Raw genomic sequence first — 13,855 nt, 5'->3', positions numbered from 1 at the left:
TTCTTCTACATGACTTCTCTTGTTGCTTGTGGAGGGTAGAACCACCCTAATTTGAGATTGGAGAAGACTGAAGAAGGCTCAGTCCATCCAGATAGCCCAAGTCTCCTGAAGGGTTCAAGCATGTCAGTGAACTTTTTGAGTTTGGAGTAAAGCTTGTTTTGATTTGCCTAGTTTCAAGTTTTCTCCTGTGTTTTCCAGTAGAGAAATGAAAATCTTGGGTTTTCCTTATGTAGAACCAATTCACTTTACCAAAGACGGACATATTTTTCACACATAGACAACTATGTAAGGCCTTCTGCTAGAAAGGCCAAACATATGCTCTGGCACCAATTTTATTGAGATAAAGCATTAATACTAGTAATTCATGTTAATATCCTTTTTTGGCAAAGGAACAATAGACTATCAGTTTGGTTCTTGCCCCTTTTCCTGTTGGATCAAGAACAAGTTAAATGATCTTCAAGATGTATCAATATCTTAAACTCCCTATTTTTTCCCCCCATTATTTTTGATGCTTGCCCTGCAGCTGAGTAAGTACTTCTTTAGGGTATGTGACAGTTGAATTGGCTTGGGCTTTGGAAACATGTGTTGGCCTTAGAGCCTGTTTATGGTCATTCATTTTTTAAAAAAAGAAATTTTATTTATTTATTTAATATATTTATCTATTTATTTATTTATTTTTGGCAGTGCAGGCTTTCTCTAGCTGTGGCAAGTGGGGGTTACTCTTCGTTGTGGTGCGCAGACTTCTCATTGTGGTGGCTTCTCTTGTTGAGGAGCACGGGGTCTAGGGTGCGCAGGCTTCAGTAGTTGTAGCACACGGGCTCCGTAGTTGTGGCTTGCGGGCTCTAGAGCGCAGGCTCAGTAGTAGCGCACGGGCTTAGCTGCTCTGCGGCATGTGGGATCTTCCCAAACCAGGTATGGTCATTCATATACGTTTGCTCCTACAAAATGTAACTAGGTTTGTGAAAGTCAATTTTATGCATTTCAGCATTATGTTCTATTTATAGTGATTTATGGGATGAGAAATTGGGCTACATGGCTTCCTAACATCCCACCAAGTATGTATGGGTTGCGATTTTAAGTGATTTGCATTATTCTTTTCCAAGTGGATAGTCATACTGAGTTAACAATTTCTTTAAGAATTCCACTAATAAATCACAGATTCTCACTGCTAGTATTACATTGCTTTTTCTTTAATGACACCCTTTTCCAGTTTTTGGGTTTGCAAGCTAATGGAGTATTTAAAACAAATTCTCAGAATGCCCTTAGAACTTTCGGTTCAGACCAGACGCCTTGGAACCCTAGTGCTTTCAGAGTTCTTCCGCTACTCCTGCACTACCAAATGTAGCTTCTTTTAGCGTCTTTTTGGGTTTTGCAGGGCTCCCCCAGCCTAGGGCTGGGAGAGCGGAGAGAGCTCATCGGTTAGTTTGAAGGCAGGCGGGCTGTACAGGCAGCTTTTCCCAGACTCTCCCAGCTCCGGCTTTTCATGCATACCAGCAGAGCCGCTTTTTTCCTCCAGTGATTGAAACCATCTGGACTGCAGGGGGGTCACGTGTGTATGAGAAAATGACATAAAGTTTCAGACCCCCTTGTGCTTTGCTCCAGACCCAGACAATTCTTGGTCGGATGGTCCGAGGTGAGGGCCAGTCCAGTTTGAGGACCGACTCCTCACCCTGCCCCCGAGCCCCGTCTTCCCATCCCCAGCGCCCTCCCTTCCCCCTTTGCGCACTCTCGGCGCGGTTTTCTTGTTCCCTCCTGAGCCTCCGAGCACACCCCCTCCGCCAGGCTCCAGCAGCCCACCCTTTCGGTCTCGGGTGGAGGCACACCTCCTCCACGCCCCCCTCCACTCAAATCTGTGCTCCCTCCCTTCTCTCTCCCTCCAGCCCGGCCGCAGCCCTGGGCGCGGATGCCCGCCCGCCGACCGCCCTCTCTGCCGGAGCGGCTCCTCCTCCGGGCTGCGCGGCTGCAGTCAAGCCCCCATCCGTGCGAGCGCCCAGCCTGGCTGGGGAGCGCAGAGGTAAGTGCGTCCGGGCCGCCGCCCCGGCTTTCCCTGCCCGTCTTCTCGCCGGGAGGTTGCTTGCTTGCCCGCCCCAGTGCCCTTGCTCCAGGCCGGGTGGCGGGCAGGAGGGCCACCGGTTCCGGCTCTGCCTCTGCCGCGCCCTGCCCTGCCGCTGCAGTCCTAGCCCTTTTCCCGCTATTCACCACTCCTCGCCCCGGAGGTGTTCCAGCCCTGGGAGTGTTTGCGTTCGGGGGCCTCTGAAGGCGCAGACGAGCTGGGCTGTTGGGGGCTGCCCTCCGGACGCTCGTGGCTAGCCGTACTTCCCGGCTCCGCTGGGGCGCGCAGTTAGGGGTGGGGAACATGGAGACGAGGGTCTGGGGAAGTGCAGAGCTGTGGTGTGCGACGAGGAGCCCGAAGTCCGAGCGGTCCTGGGAGTGGGCTCTGTGCGAGCCCCTGGACGCGCCCGGGCTGCTCTGCAGCTCTTACCTGGAGCTGTGGTAGTTTGTGTGCAGGCTCCTTCAAGAATACACACACACAACTCAAACAAAGGAAAATGAACTTCGCACTCTATTACTTTGATTACCTTTCCTTTCTCGCCCTTGTTCTGAAGTGCACTAAGTATTAAAAGAGTATTTTTAAGTGACCCAAGACTAATGGACCACACTTCAGCCAACGTTTATGCCACCTTATTAAAGAATTCAGTAGTTTGTAGAGTTCAAGAGACTGAACGTTTTCAAGTGTTTCTAAAGAGAGATTATTGCATTTTCCTGTGGTCTTTATGAGAATGTGGTTTATAATTACTTGAACCTGAGTAAAACAACTTAACTAAGTGAGAGAATTGGCCTTAATGCTGCCTTAGTCCAGCTCTTGCTTTTATCCCCATGCAGGTGTTTCTGCTGTTTGGACCACAGGGTCTTGGGAATGGTGAAGGGGTCATTATCCCATCTCCAGGGCTGTTTTGAGCCATCCCTTATGTGCACATACGTCAATTGGCCATCTTAGGACAGGCCACAAGGTTAAAACCCAAGTGACTGTATTACTGTTTGTTTTTTCTTTTCTCCAAGTAATATTTTCAGAAAGTGAATCCCTTCACTGATGAGATTTTTCAGAAATAGGGGTTTCTAACGGATCAGAAATAGTCTAGGTTCCAGAAAGCTAATCAAAGGTAGAGACCAGATTGCTCTTAATGTCTCCCATGCCGAATTAAGGGCAGCACAAAGCAAGGGCTCAAAAAGAACCTGTTGAATGCATGGAGTGAATTAAAGCTTCTTGGACTCTGCCAGCTTGGCTGAGAGTCCCCCTGTGACTTCATAGATTAAGGCTTCATTTTCATTTACCAAATAAATATTACCCTTGGAAAAACTCCCCAAGATATGGGTGAGATTTGGTCAAGTGTATGTGGGAAGTGGTAATATCCCCTAATTGGGCCAGAAGGGCAACATTATTGGTAGACAACCTCGAGGCAACTGAATCTTCAAAGTATTTTTCATTGAACACTTAAATTGTTATTGGCTTGACAATTGATAAAAACTTTGCTCTTGGGTTGGTGGACTCATCGGGGAAAGAGGAGTGACACATAAGAGAACAATAAAAATTTTAGATCCATTGGCTTAGACTATAAGAATTATAGAAGCTCAGAGGAGAAAATGATTATAAGCCAGGGTAGTTTCATAGAAGAGAAAAGATTTCAATTAGGCGTTGAAACAAAGCATGGTTCTGAAATTAGTGGAAAGTTGATGGGGAGAATTTTCAAGAGAAGAGAGAGTAGACCTTTTGGATTGGAGCTAGGGAAAGAAGTGATGCTTACTGAGCATCTACTCTGTGCCATATGCCATGTTCTCTCTTCCATCTTCTAGTGCTATGAAGTAGGTATTGCTGTTCTTGTTTTAAAGAGAGGTGATCAAAAAGATAAGTAACCTGTTCAAGATCACACAAATAGTAAGAGGTAGAGCTGGAATTCCAGCTCCCTGAGGTCTGATTCTAAAGCTTGTGCTTCCCCAGCTGCCTTCCACAATGGCAATGGCAGGTTCAGTTGAAGCAGACTGGTCAGCTTGAATTCTGGCTCAGGAGCTGGAACTTTATCCTGTAACATTGTCTAGCTTTTAAAGAGTTTTGAGAGAAGAAGTGATAGGCAGTGTTTTTAGATTACTGTGACATCTGTGTACAGGAATGTGACACGCTCATCTTAGGTAAAGTGCAAGATGTAGTTCTTAATTAGCAGGTTAAAGAAAGTAGTGTAGTCGGGATATCTGGGTGTGTAAATTCCTGCCCCATTTCCCATATCCTTCGATGGCTTTGTTCACTAGGTAAGAATGGGTTGCACAGACCACAGGGCTGCCAGGGATCAGAGAAGAGCTGGGTCCGAGCAGGTGAGCGTTGACATGGAATGTGTATGCGGAGCAGCACGACTGCCGGTTTGTCATTTATGTTCCCCATGTGTTTCTCCATGCTTTGGTTAAAAATTTTTTTCTTTCCTGACTACCCTGGGTTGTAGATCAATGTTGTCATTTGTTTAAGAGCCTTTCCTAAGTGGCAAAGTTGAGCTCCCAAACTAGGGCCTCTGCCCTAAAGATGTTGTTTACGTTGAGATGCCCTTTTCCCCCAACATTCCGTTGCTTCTTGTAAATGCTGAATTTTAAAACTTGGCACTAGCAAGGTAAAAATGAATTGAGATTACCTTTCTTATTAATAAGACCAATTAAGAGAAAACGTACATTTATTTCACTTTTTGTTATGGAGGAGCAATAGGATGCCTTGGGGTAGTTACTGTGTGGGAATTTAGAAGGGATAGGAAAGCCAGGATTTAGAGATGTGCAAAGCTCTTTCTACCTGGCCACATTTCTTACCAGTTAATTGTGTTGTTCATGTGTACAGCTAGGGAGCTTACAGGGCCATTGACTATCCAAGTTTGTAGGCAGGCCCTCTGATTCTCTGCAGATAATGGACTCAGGAAGGGCAGCAGTGGGTGGAGCCATTTTGTTGGAATTGTCTCCCACTTTGAATGAATACAATCTATTTTTATTTTTATTTATTTATTTATTTATTTTTTTTTTTTTTTGCGGTACGCGGGCCGCTCACCGTTGCGGCTTCTCCCGCTGCGGAGCACAGGCTCCATACGTGCAGGCTCAGCGGCCATGGCTCACGGGCCCAGCCGCTCCGCGGCATGTCAGATCCTCCCAGACCAGGGCACGAACCCGTGTCACCTGCATCGGCAGGCGGACTCCCAACCACTGTGCTGCCAGGGAAGCCCCCAATGAATACAATCTAGATTTCTTGCTCTTCCTTGTGCAACCTCTAGGCCTTTTCCTCCTCTGAATGTGTCGGTGCTCTGAAGGCTTGGTTCTTAGGCCAAGGAATATCATGTAACAGGAGGCTGCACAAAAAGGGCAGCTGACAGAAAAATCAAGTTTGTCAACTAAAGAAGTTTTAACTGTTAGAGTCAACCATGTTTTTTTGTAAAATAAAAAAATGCCAAACCAAAATTTGATCTCAGTTCTCCAAATCCATTTTTACCTTTAGGAGCCTCTAACTGGAGAGCTTGCCCTATTGAATGAGGCTTTGGTGTGTGAAATTCTCACCAGCACCTCTAAATGTGTCAGGACATGACTCAGTTTGGGTTTTGGACCTCTGAGGAATGTGACCTCTTGGTGTAGGGGATTTAGAGTCCAAAGATATGGGTTAAGGTTCCAGCTTTGCCATTTATTTAGAAGTGTCTGGAATTCGATGTTGGAGGGATTTCTTAGCTCAGTTTATCTGTTTCTTCTAGACCAGGGTAGTCTCCCAGGATGAACTGTAGTTCATGCCCTGATAAGTCCCTTGGTTCCTTCTCCCGTTTTGTATCTTGTATCACCTGAAAGCCATTTTGTTTTATCTGTAGCCTGTGGTTACAGATGAGAAAGGAAAACCATCTAGGATTCTCTCCAGAGAATGGCAGATCTCATTGTTAGTTTACTGGTGATCTTTTGGTGTGGATTTCTGTGAGAATGCTCTTGAAGTTAGTTTTGAGAGTTGGGGTCTCAGAAAGAGACTTTGGCAGTGCTCTTGTTTAAATGTCAGAGATGTTTGGTTGCATTTTTGGCTCAATGCTTATACAGTTGTTAATGTTTTTATATTTCGTAAGCATCTGTCATTTTTATAATTTATTAAAGGAGTGATTTAGATTTTCTAAGATAGCTAAAAGCTTAGAAAAATAGGACTAGAATATCCTTTTGATACTCAGATGTAATCTCCTAGTATAGTAGAACCACTTGACTATTTTAACCCACTCCACCTCCAAATATCCTTAAATTTTTCTCAAGAGATTTGCTCTCTCTCAAGAGACTTCACAACCTCTCCAGGAAATGTTTTCTGAGCTTTCCAGACTGATGATCACAGATTATCTCCTTGTCGTTAGCCTGAGTTTTCTTTTAGTGTTTCTTACTTTTACTGTTTTCCCATCCCTCTTCAATGCATAGTTGTTCACAGAGTGGACAAATTGTCTTTCCTGGACCCTAATGTCAGCTACCAAAAGTGCAGATTGTTCCTTCTGTACCCATCCTTCCCTTCTCTTTCTCTGGCTAAACAAGCTGAGCTTTCTCTGTTTAAGTCTTGCTTTTTAGACCTATGATTATACTTGTTGTTTTGTGTGTTGTTTTATGCAGGAAGTCAATATCAGATATGTTGGCAATTAGAGCTTTCAGATTGAAGGGAGCCTTTTGGAAATAAAATGTGCTTTTTTTTCTCCCCTATCAGCATGAGTAATTGTGGAACATATGTAAACTCTGGAGATGATCTTTTTTAAAAAAAATTATCACCAAAAGAATTTTGCCCAAGTCCTTTAAGGACTTAAAAAGACTCCAGCCTTTGCAAGATTGCACTAAAAGTAACAGACTAAGCCAATTAAGGCCTTTCTAGAAGTGTGGGAATCATTTGTTCAAACCGGAATTTAGGACCCCCAAGCAAATATGATAGAAATAATCTGCTTAACCCTTTATTAATAGCATAAGAAAGAAAACCCTGTTTAATGGACCTCTTGTGATCAAGGGCCATAGTGATTAGAACATGCTGAGTGTCCTGATTGTCAGTGTTCTGGAAACTGCTTTGAGTGGACAAGTGTCAATGTTGGTGGCTTTTTGTCTTTCTTTGACATGAAGTTGGGATCTTGGTGTTAATTTAGCTAAGGACAAGTTTGAATATAGATATTTGTAGATTTTTTTTCCCCTTCTCCCTACTCTTCCCTTTCTCGCAGGCTAAAGTGGAGTATATATAGCCTCTAGTGAAGAGTCAGTGTCTTGGGACATTTTGTCAGACACTGGTCTTCAAGGAAGCACTCTGTATTGCTACCATTTGTACACTCTGGTGTTCAACTAACGTTATTGAATATCTGCTATGGACAAAGCACTGGCTAGTGCTTTCAAGCATCTGTTTGTTCTCTTATTGCTTTTCTTCAGTGAACATGCTTAATATTAGGTGATTAGTGGGTAGAGTTGAGAAGTTAGATGGGAAGTAATTTTTGGATACCCCCGATTGGATTACTGCTATGGGGAAGTGGCTGTTTGTACATCACTCTGGCCTCTGCTCTAGATGCTGAGATGACCCCTGATAAAGAGGCTCAGCATGTGGGCATGTATTTTCTAGTGAGTGAATGGGGCGCCGTCAGTTATTTTTGCTATTAGTCATGTTAGGTTACATATACTGGTGCCGGGAACTCCACTTAGTGTAATATCTCCTGCCTTAGAAAGTGCCCAATGGGTTAGTAGTAAGGATTGCCTGGAGAAGTTTTTCCTGAAAGTCTGGCCTTGCCACTTGAGCCAGGGCTGGATTCTAGGTGCTTAGACCCGAAGGGCTTCTACACAAACCAGAGTGATCCTAACACTGGGATCCAAAGGGAATGGAAGTCCTCCTGAAACTTTGTACTGCTATGGGAGGGGAATCAAAGCTTTTGCTTCTCAGTGGACATTAGAATCTATACACAGAGACCTAGGGATGAAGAAAACCAGCTTACAAATTAATATCTAGTGCTGTATAGGGTTAGGAAGAGCATGGAAAAATGGGATTTAAGGTCAGAGTGTTCATTTGAGTCCTTAATGTACAATTAATCAGAGATAAGAGCAGTGAGGGTTTTGTTTTGCTGTTTTTTTCCCTCCACATCTGTGTTTTGACAGGTCACTGCCTTGAATTAGAATAGAATTTAGTACCAAAGTGTTTATACAGAAAGTGATAGCAGAGTCATGGGAGATAGGCAGAGGACACTTTGTATCTTATTTCAGATGGACCATTTTTAAAACCCCCATAAGTAGCTCAGTGGTCCAAATTAGTTAGAAATAGCTTTGCTGAAAGGTATTGGTAAAATAACATTTAGCAGCCTTTTGTCTGTTCCAGGTTTAGATATGAGTGAGAAAGCCAATTTGGGAGCAGTTTCATGTGCTCAGCTCTGCCCACATTCAAATCGCCGACATAGTTCCCATATCCTTGTCACTGTTACTGGTCCCTGGGGGCCCAGGGGCAGATCTCAGGATCTGAGGCACAGATGTGGTTGAAGCCACATCAAGAGTTGGTCCTGGTGGGTCAGCATTATTTTCTGTGGTTATCAGCAGCGCTGGGGGCATGGGGAGGAAGGTGGGTGGGACAATGAAGAAAAACAGAGGGGCATATAGTTCTGTGGAAATTGAGTAAAGAAATAAACTCTTAGAACTTCTTTTTCCCCCTCATTGACTTTTACCTTTGTTCTGTTGGAAACTCATATCACTTGAGGTCATTTTATAAATACTCAGAGTTGGGCTTCCCTGGTGGCGCAGTGGTTGAGAGTCCGCCTGCCGATGCAGGGGACACAGGTTCGTGCCCCGGTCCGGGAAGATCCCACATGCCGCGGAGCGGCTGAGCCCGTGAGCCATGGCTGCTGAGCCTGCATGTCCGAAGCCTGTGCTCCACAACGGGAGAGGCCACAACAGTGAGAGGCCCACGTACCGCAAAAAAAAAAAAAAAAAAAAAAGTTGCTGTGGATAAATACTCAGAGTCACTAGCCAAAGGCATTGTGACACCTGTGCATTGGTGGAAGGAAGGAGCCCTCCTAGATGATTCTCTGGATGTGTATTTGGCTTATGCCCATTTTTCTTTCCCTCTTTTCACCTAAGTTTTGATGCTGTTGTGTTTTTTTAAGGAATAATTTGGCTTCAGTGTCCAGAATTCTTTAGGGCTATAGGGACTGGGGGCCAGGGGCCTGAGTGTGACATGTTGCCAGATAGGAGAGACTTTTACACCTAGACAAATCTCCAGGAAAGAAGAGACAGAAAAGTTTATACACAAAGCATAAGGATTGGAAATCAGAAGGGAAAATGGCGTGGCAGGTGCTTTGGCCATTGTGACTATCTCTAGCAAGATGGGCCTGATGGTTGGATGATGGTGTGGTACTAAGGGTATCTTATAATCCACATCATTCCTTGAAGAAGACGAAGAGCTTTTTTTCCTTAATAGAAAAATATAATAATATATTGACTTAAAAATTTTTAACTTACTTGATGTGTCCACAAGTGAGTTTCAAACACCCTAGTATATGTCTGACTCTGTGCCAAGCATGGTAGTGGGTATACAAGTATGTGAAAAAAACAAAAAAAACAACCCTGAACTTAGAACATATAATTGTTGCCTAAAGAACTGTATAAAGTATTAAGTTATCAAGCTTTAAATTGTGAGTTGCGTACCGGGGGTTTGGGTCCCCAGACAAGGCTTAGGACATTGCAGGTTTATGGAAAAACCTTGGGTTGAATGGAGGCCTTTGGAGATGTTGGAGTGCCCCAGGGCTCAGGCTGAAGCCCCCTTTTCTTCTCTATCTGCACTTTTCTTAGGTGATCCCATGGCTTTAAAGTACTAACGTTCATGGAATGTTTACTTTGTGCCAGACTCTGTTCTAGGGGCTTTACATGCATTAGTTTAATCTTCAGACAACTTGGTGATGTAGGTACTATTATCCTCACTTAAAGATGTGGAAACTGAGGTCAGAGAAGTGAACTTTTTTGAGATCACACAGTTCATAAACTGGAGAGTCAAGATGTGAACTTAGTTGGAGACTGGATGCCAAGCCCTTAACTGGTTCTGTTTAGCCTTCTAACTGGTCCTGAGCTCCTCTACCCCTGTCCCTTCCTCACACAGCAACCTAAGTATTATGTTCGTCCCCTGCTTTAGCCCTTATAAGGAATCCTGCCCATCACACTCAGAAATAGAATTCACATTTACTACCAAGTCCTTATGTGCTCTAACTCCTGGCCCTCCCACCAGCTCTTCGCTTTCCACTCCATCTCTTCTGTCTCAGAGCCTTGGCCCTGCACCTGGGATGCTCTTCTTGAATATTGCTCATTTGCACCCTCACTTCATTCAAGTGTCGGCTCAGATGCACCTCCTCGGGGAGGCTTTCCCTGACCGTCCAATGTAAACTACTCTTAGTCAATCTTTAATGCTTGCTTTGTTTTTCTTCCTAAAATTACATTACATATTTGTGTGTTTTTCCTGTCTGCTTTTACAAAAATAAACAAACGCCATGAGGTTAGGGAGTTGGTCCATCTGTTTCCTGGTATCTTTACTTTTTAGAACAGGACATGGAAAGTTTTCCTTAAATATTTGTTAAATGAATAAACGGTGTCATATGCATTTGATGTTCATGTTTAACATTACTTTACTTGGATAAAAAATAGTGGAGAGGAAAGAGATATACAGGTGATACATACAGGTCTGGGTCTTACTTGGCTTTATGTTTATTACCAAGGCTTTGCCATAATATCTGGCCAAGAAAATGCTCAGAAAATCTTAGTTGAATGAATGCATTGTTTGATTTATTTTGAATTCCAGACATAGGAGTTCAGAGAAGAGAGGGTATTGTGGACTGGAGTGCTTAGAGAAAATTCACAGCGGACTTGCAGACTTTGAAGGAGAGATGGATTTGGTTGGTCATATAGGAATCATAGAGTAGTTTTTAAAAATTAATTAATTAATTAATTAATTTCTGGCTGTGTTGGGTCTTCATTGTTGCGTGCAGTCTTTCTCTAGTTGCGGTGAATGGGGGCTACTCTTCGTTGCGGTGCGTGGGCCTCTCATTGCGGTGGCTTCTCTTTGTTGTGGAGCACGGGCTCTAGGTTCATGGGCTTCAGTAGTTGTGACATGTGGGCTTCAGTAGTTGTAGCTCATGGCCTCTAGAGCACAGGCTCAGTAGTTGTGGCGCACGGGCTTAGTTTCTCCGGGGCTTGTGGGATCTTCCTGGATCAGGGCTTGAACCCATGTCCCCTGCGTTGGCAGGCAGATTCTTAACCACTCTGCCACCAGGGAGGTACCATAGTGTAATTTTTTTAATCTGGGAGGATTATTAAGATGATCTGGTTCAATCTTTCTATTTATAGACAGGGAAACTGAGCCCAGAGAGGCGAAGGACTTATCCAAAGGTACACAACTAGTGTATGTCAGAAATGTGTCTGGAATCCAGGTATTAAGTTTCCTAGGTCAACTCTCTTTCCTCTGTACAGTGATGCTGGCTTGTGTGGGATAGAAATTGGCATGGAAATTAGGCCATCCTAATTGAATCAGCAGGTTTATACAAAAGATACATGGGAGATATGGGAAGCTGAATAAAGTAAAGACCAGATCCTGGAGGATCTTGAATGTTATCATGAAGACTTTAAATTCAGAATGACAGGGAGGCATGTGAAAATGCTTTAAGTCTTGCCCTGTCTTTTTTCTCCAATGAAGGTGACATAATTGGTAGTATAGAAAATGGATTGGAATTGAGGAAGAAAAGTGGAGCCTTGAGGAGTTAGGAGGCCCTTGTAACGATCCAGGCATTAGTGTAGTTAGGGGCCTAGTAGCATTTCAGTTTCTTTTTTTTTTTTTGGACATTCGTGGTGGTTTTTGAAGATGACATGTAATCCTTTGGTAAGATGTGTGTACCTAGGTTTTTAAGAGAGTTTGGGAGTAAAAAGCCTGGAGAACTGGTATTTTACCTTAATTCTGTACATGGTTGTAAATGACATTTTAGAATCTAAATGATAATTCCTCTTAAAGAAGCCAAGCCAGGTTAGGAAAGTAGGGATAGAAGATAGCACTATACCAGTGTGCAAACATTGATGGAGGGGATGGGGAAGGGCAGGAGGAACAGATGGACAGTGAGTGGGAGCAGCTTCTAAGAGAGGGCCTGGACCTCTCTGTCAGAGGAGCTGTGTTGTGGCTGGGGAGTTAGGCCTCCAGGGACCCCAACTTTGCACTGTTTTTTTAGGACTCAGGAGGCCGATGGAAGTAAGACCTGCCTCCTGGGCCCACAGATGCTTTGGGTGGATGGGTTGCAATAAAGCCCAGGCCCATACATGTAGTCCACATAAATTTTCAACCAGAGCTGATGAGAACAGATTGATACAGTCCTTACCAGGCCAGTGAATTGGCACAGGGTATGATATTTTATTTATTTATTTATTTTTGGCATAAAAAAATCTGAGAGTTGTTTTTTTTTTTTTTTTTAATGTTGTAACAGGATTTTGGACCAGAAAGGAACATTCCTTTTTAGACATTTTCAAAGAAAAGATTTAATACAAATTCTTACAAGGGAGGTATTATAAAATTAACTGTAGTTTCAGTGAGCATTTATTATTAGTTGAGGAGTGACAGACTCTTCCAGCAAGTCAGGTTTATTCACATATGAATCACAGATGTTTGTATTTCAAAGTGTCAGTGGATAAATTATTTTCTGAGCATTATAAAAAGCAATTCATTAACATTAGATGAAGATACGAGGTTATTACTGATTGTAACAGTGTTGAGCCAGGCTGAAAAGCTTGCTCAGGTTTTGCACGCATCTATCCATCCTACCGAGCATCTGAGCACTGATTTCATATTAGGCACCGTGTTAAGTGCTTTGGGGAATTCAGAGATGAAGGAGATTACAATCCCTTTATATTTCAGAGCCAATCTTTCTAGCTCTATCTCCTGCCGCTTCTGATAATGTCTACACCTGAGCCACACCACACTCACTGCACACTGTTTTCCAATCATAGCTACAAGTTTTGGCTCAGGTATTCTTTCTTTGAGAATGCCTTTCCTTTCCTTTTTTGCCTAGCAAAAATCCTTCAGGGTGTGATACTTTAAAAGTTTTTCCATCCTCAGGAATCTTTTTCCATCTCTAAGGAAAAACTTTAAAAGTCAGCAAGAAGTGAGAACACAGACCTTCAAATAATATCTCATCCTGGATCTGAGAGTTCGGGTTACAGAAAAAATCCTAGGGTATTCAGCATTCAACAGATACTTATTGAGCAGGGCCTATTAAACACCAGATACTGTGCTGAGCATTGGAGCTTTAATCTTTTGATCATATTGTATCAAATGTTATTAATATAGAATATTAACATTTGGTTCTGTTTTGCATTAAGGTCTTTAAGCCCCCAAGGTTATATGGCTCAGTCCATAAGCTCTCAGTTAGTTCAGACTGTTCACTTATGCTTGCATTCACTTGTTGAATGTGTACTGTGTAACAGCCAATATGCTGAATGCTGAGGCAGTTTTGAAGAAAGGTAAGAATTGGGGAGGGTTCTCAACTGGTTGACTGGAATTTGCCAGGTAGATCTGGTAGCTTCCAGTTTGCTGGGATTCCTGGCCAAGAGGGGAGTGTTGTCAGCAGTACTGTACCTCCTTCATTTGTTCTACCCACACTGGGCACTCCCTTCTCTCCCTTACCTCTGTCCCTGGCCCTGTCTTTAAATTTAAGAGAAATGAAAATTAGCTTCTTTGCATTAAGTTTGGGAAATTCCATTAAGGGCAGCACTTCCTGATGAAACCTGTAAGTTTGCAGTCTTTCCAGAAGAATTTCTTTTGCCCGTGTGATCCCTAAGAAGAGCCTTTTCCATGGGAACT

General features: G+C 43.3%; 1 protein-coding gene across 3 annotated transcripts in view; it reads left to right on the top strand.

The window, feature by feature from the left end:
* The first annotated feature begins 1,872 nt into the window (after nucleotides 1-1,872).
* DENND2B (DENN domain containing 2B) overlaps nucleotides 1,873-13,855 on the top strand; it is a 154,204-nt gene continuing 142,221 nt past the window's right edge. For 2 of the 3 annotated variants that reach the window (XM_082629244.1, XM_082629245.1), the window contains exon 1: nucleotides 1,873-2,014. The gene's annotated coding sequence lies outside the window, so the exon portion shown is untranslated. The remainder of the gene's footprint in view (nucleotides 2,015-13,855) is intronic. The other variant, XM_082629246.1, reaches the window with a different exon arrangement.

This window comes from Mesoplodon mirus (genome assembly GCF_964341445.2).
Source record: "Mesoplodon mirus genome assembly, chromosome: 7".
Lineage (NCBI taxonomy): Eukaryota > Metazoa > Chordata > Mammalia > Artiodactyla > Ziphiidae > Mesoplodon > Mesoplodon mirus.
Note: the sequence above shows the minus strand (reverse complement) of the source record. Positions and strands in the feature narration are given on the sequence as shown.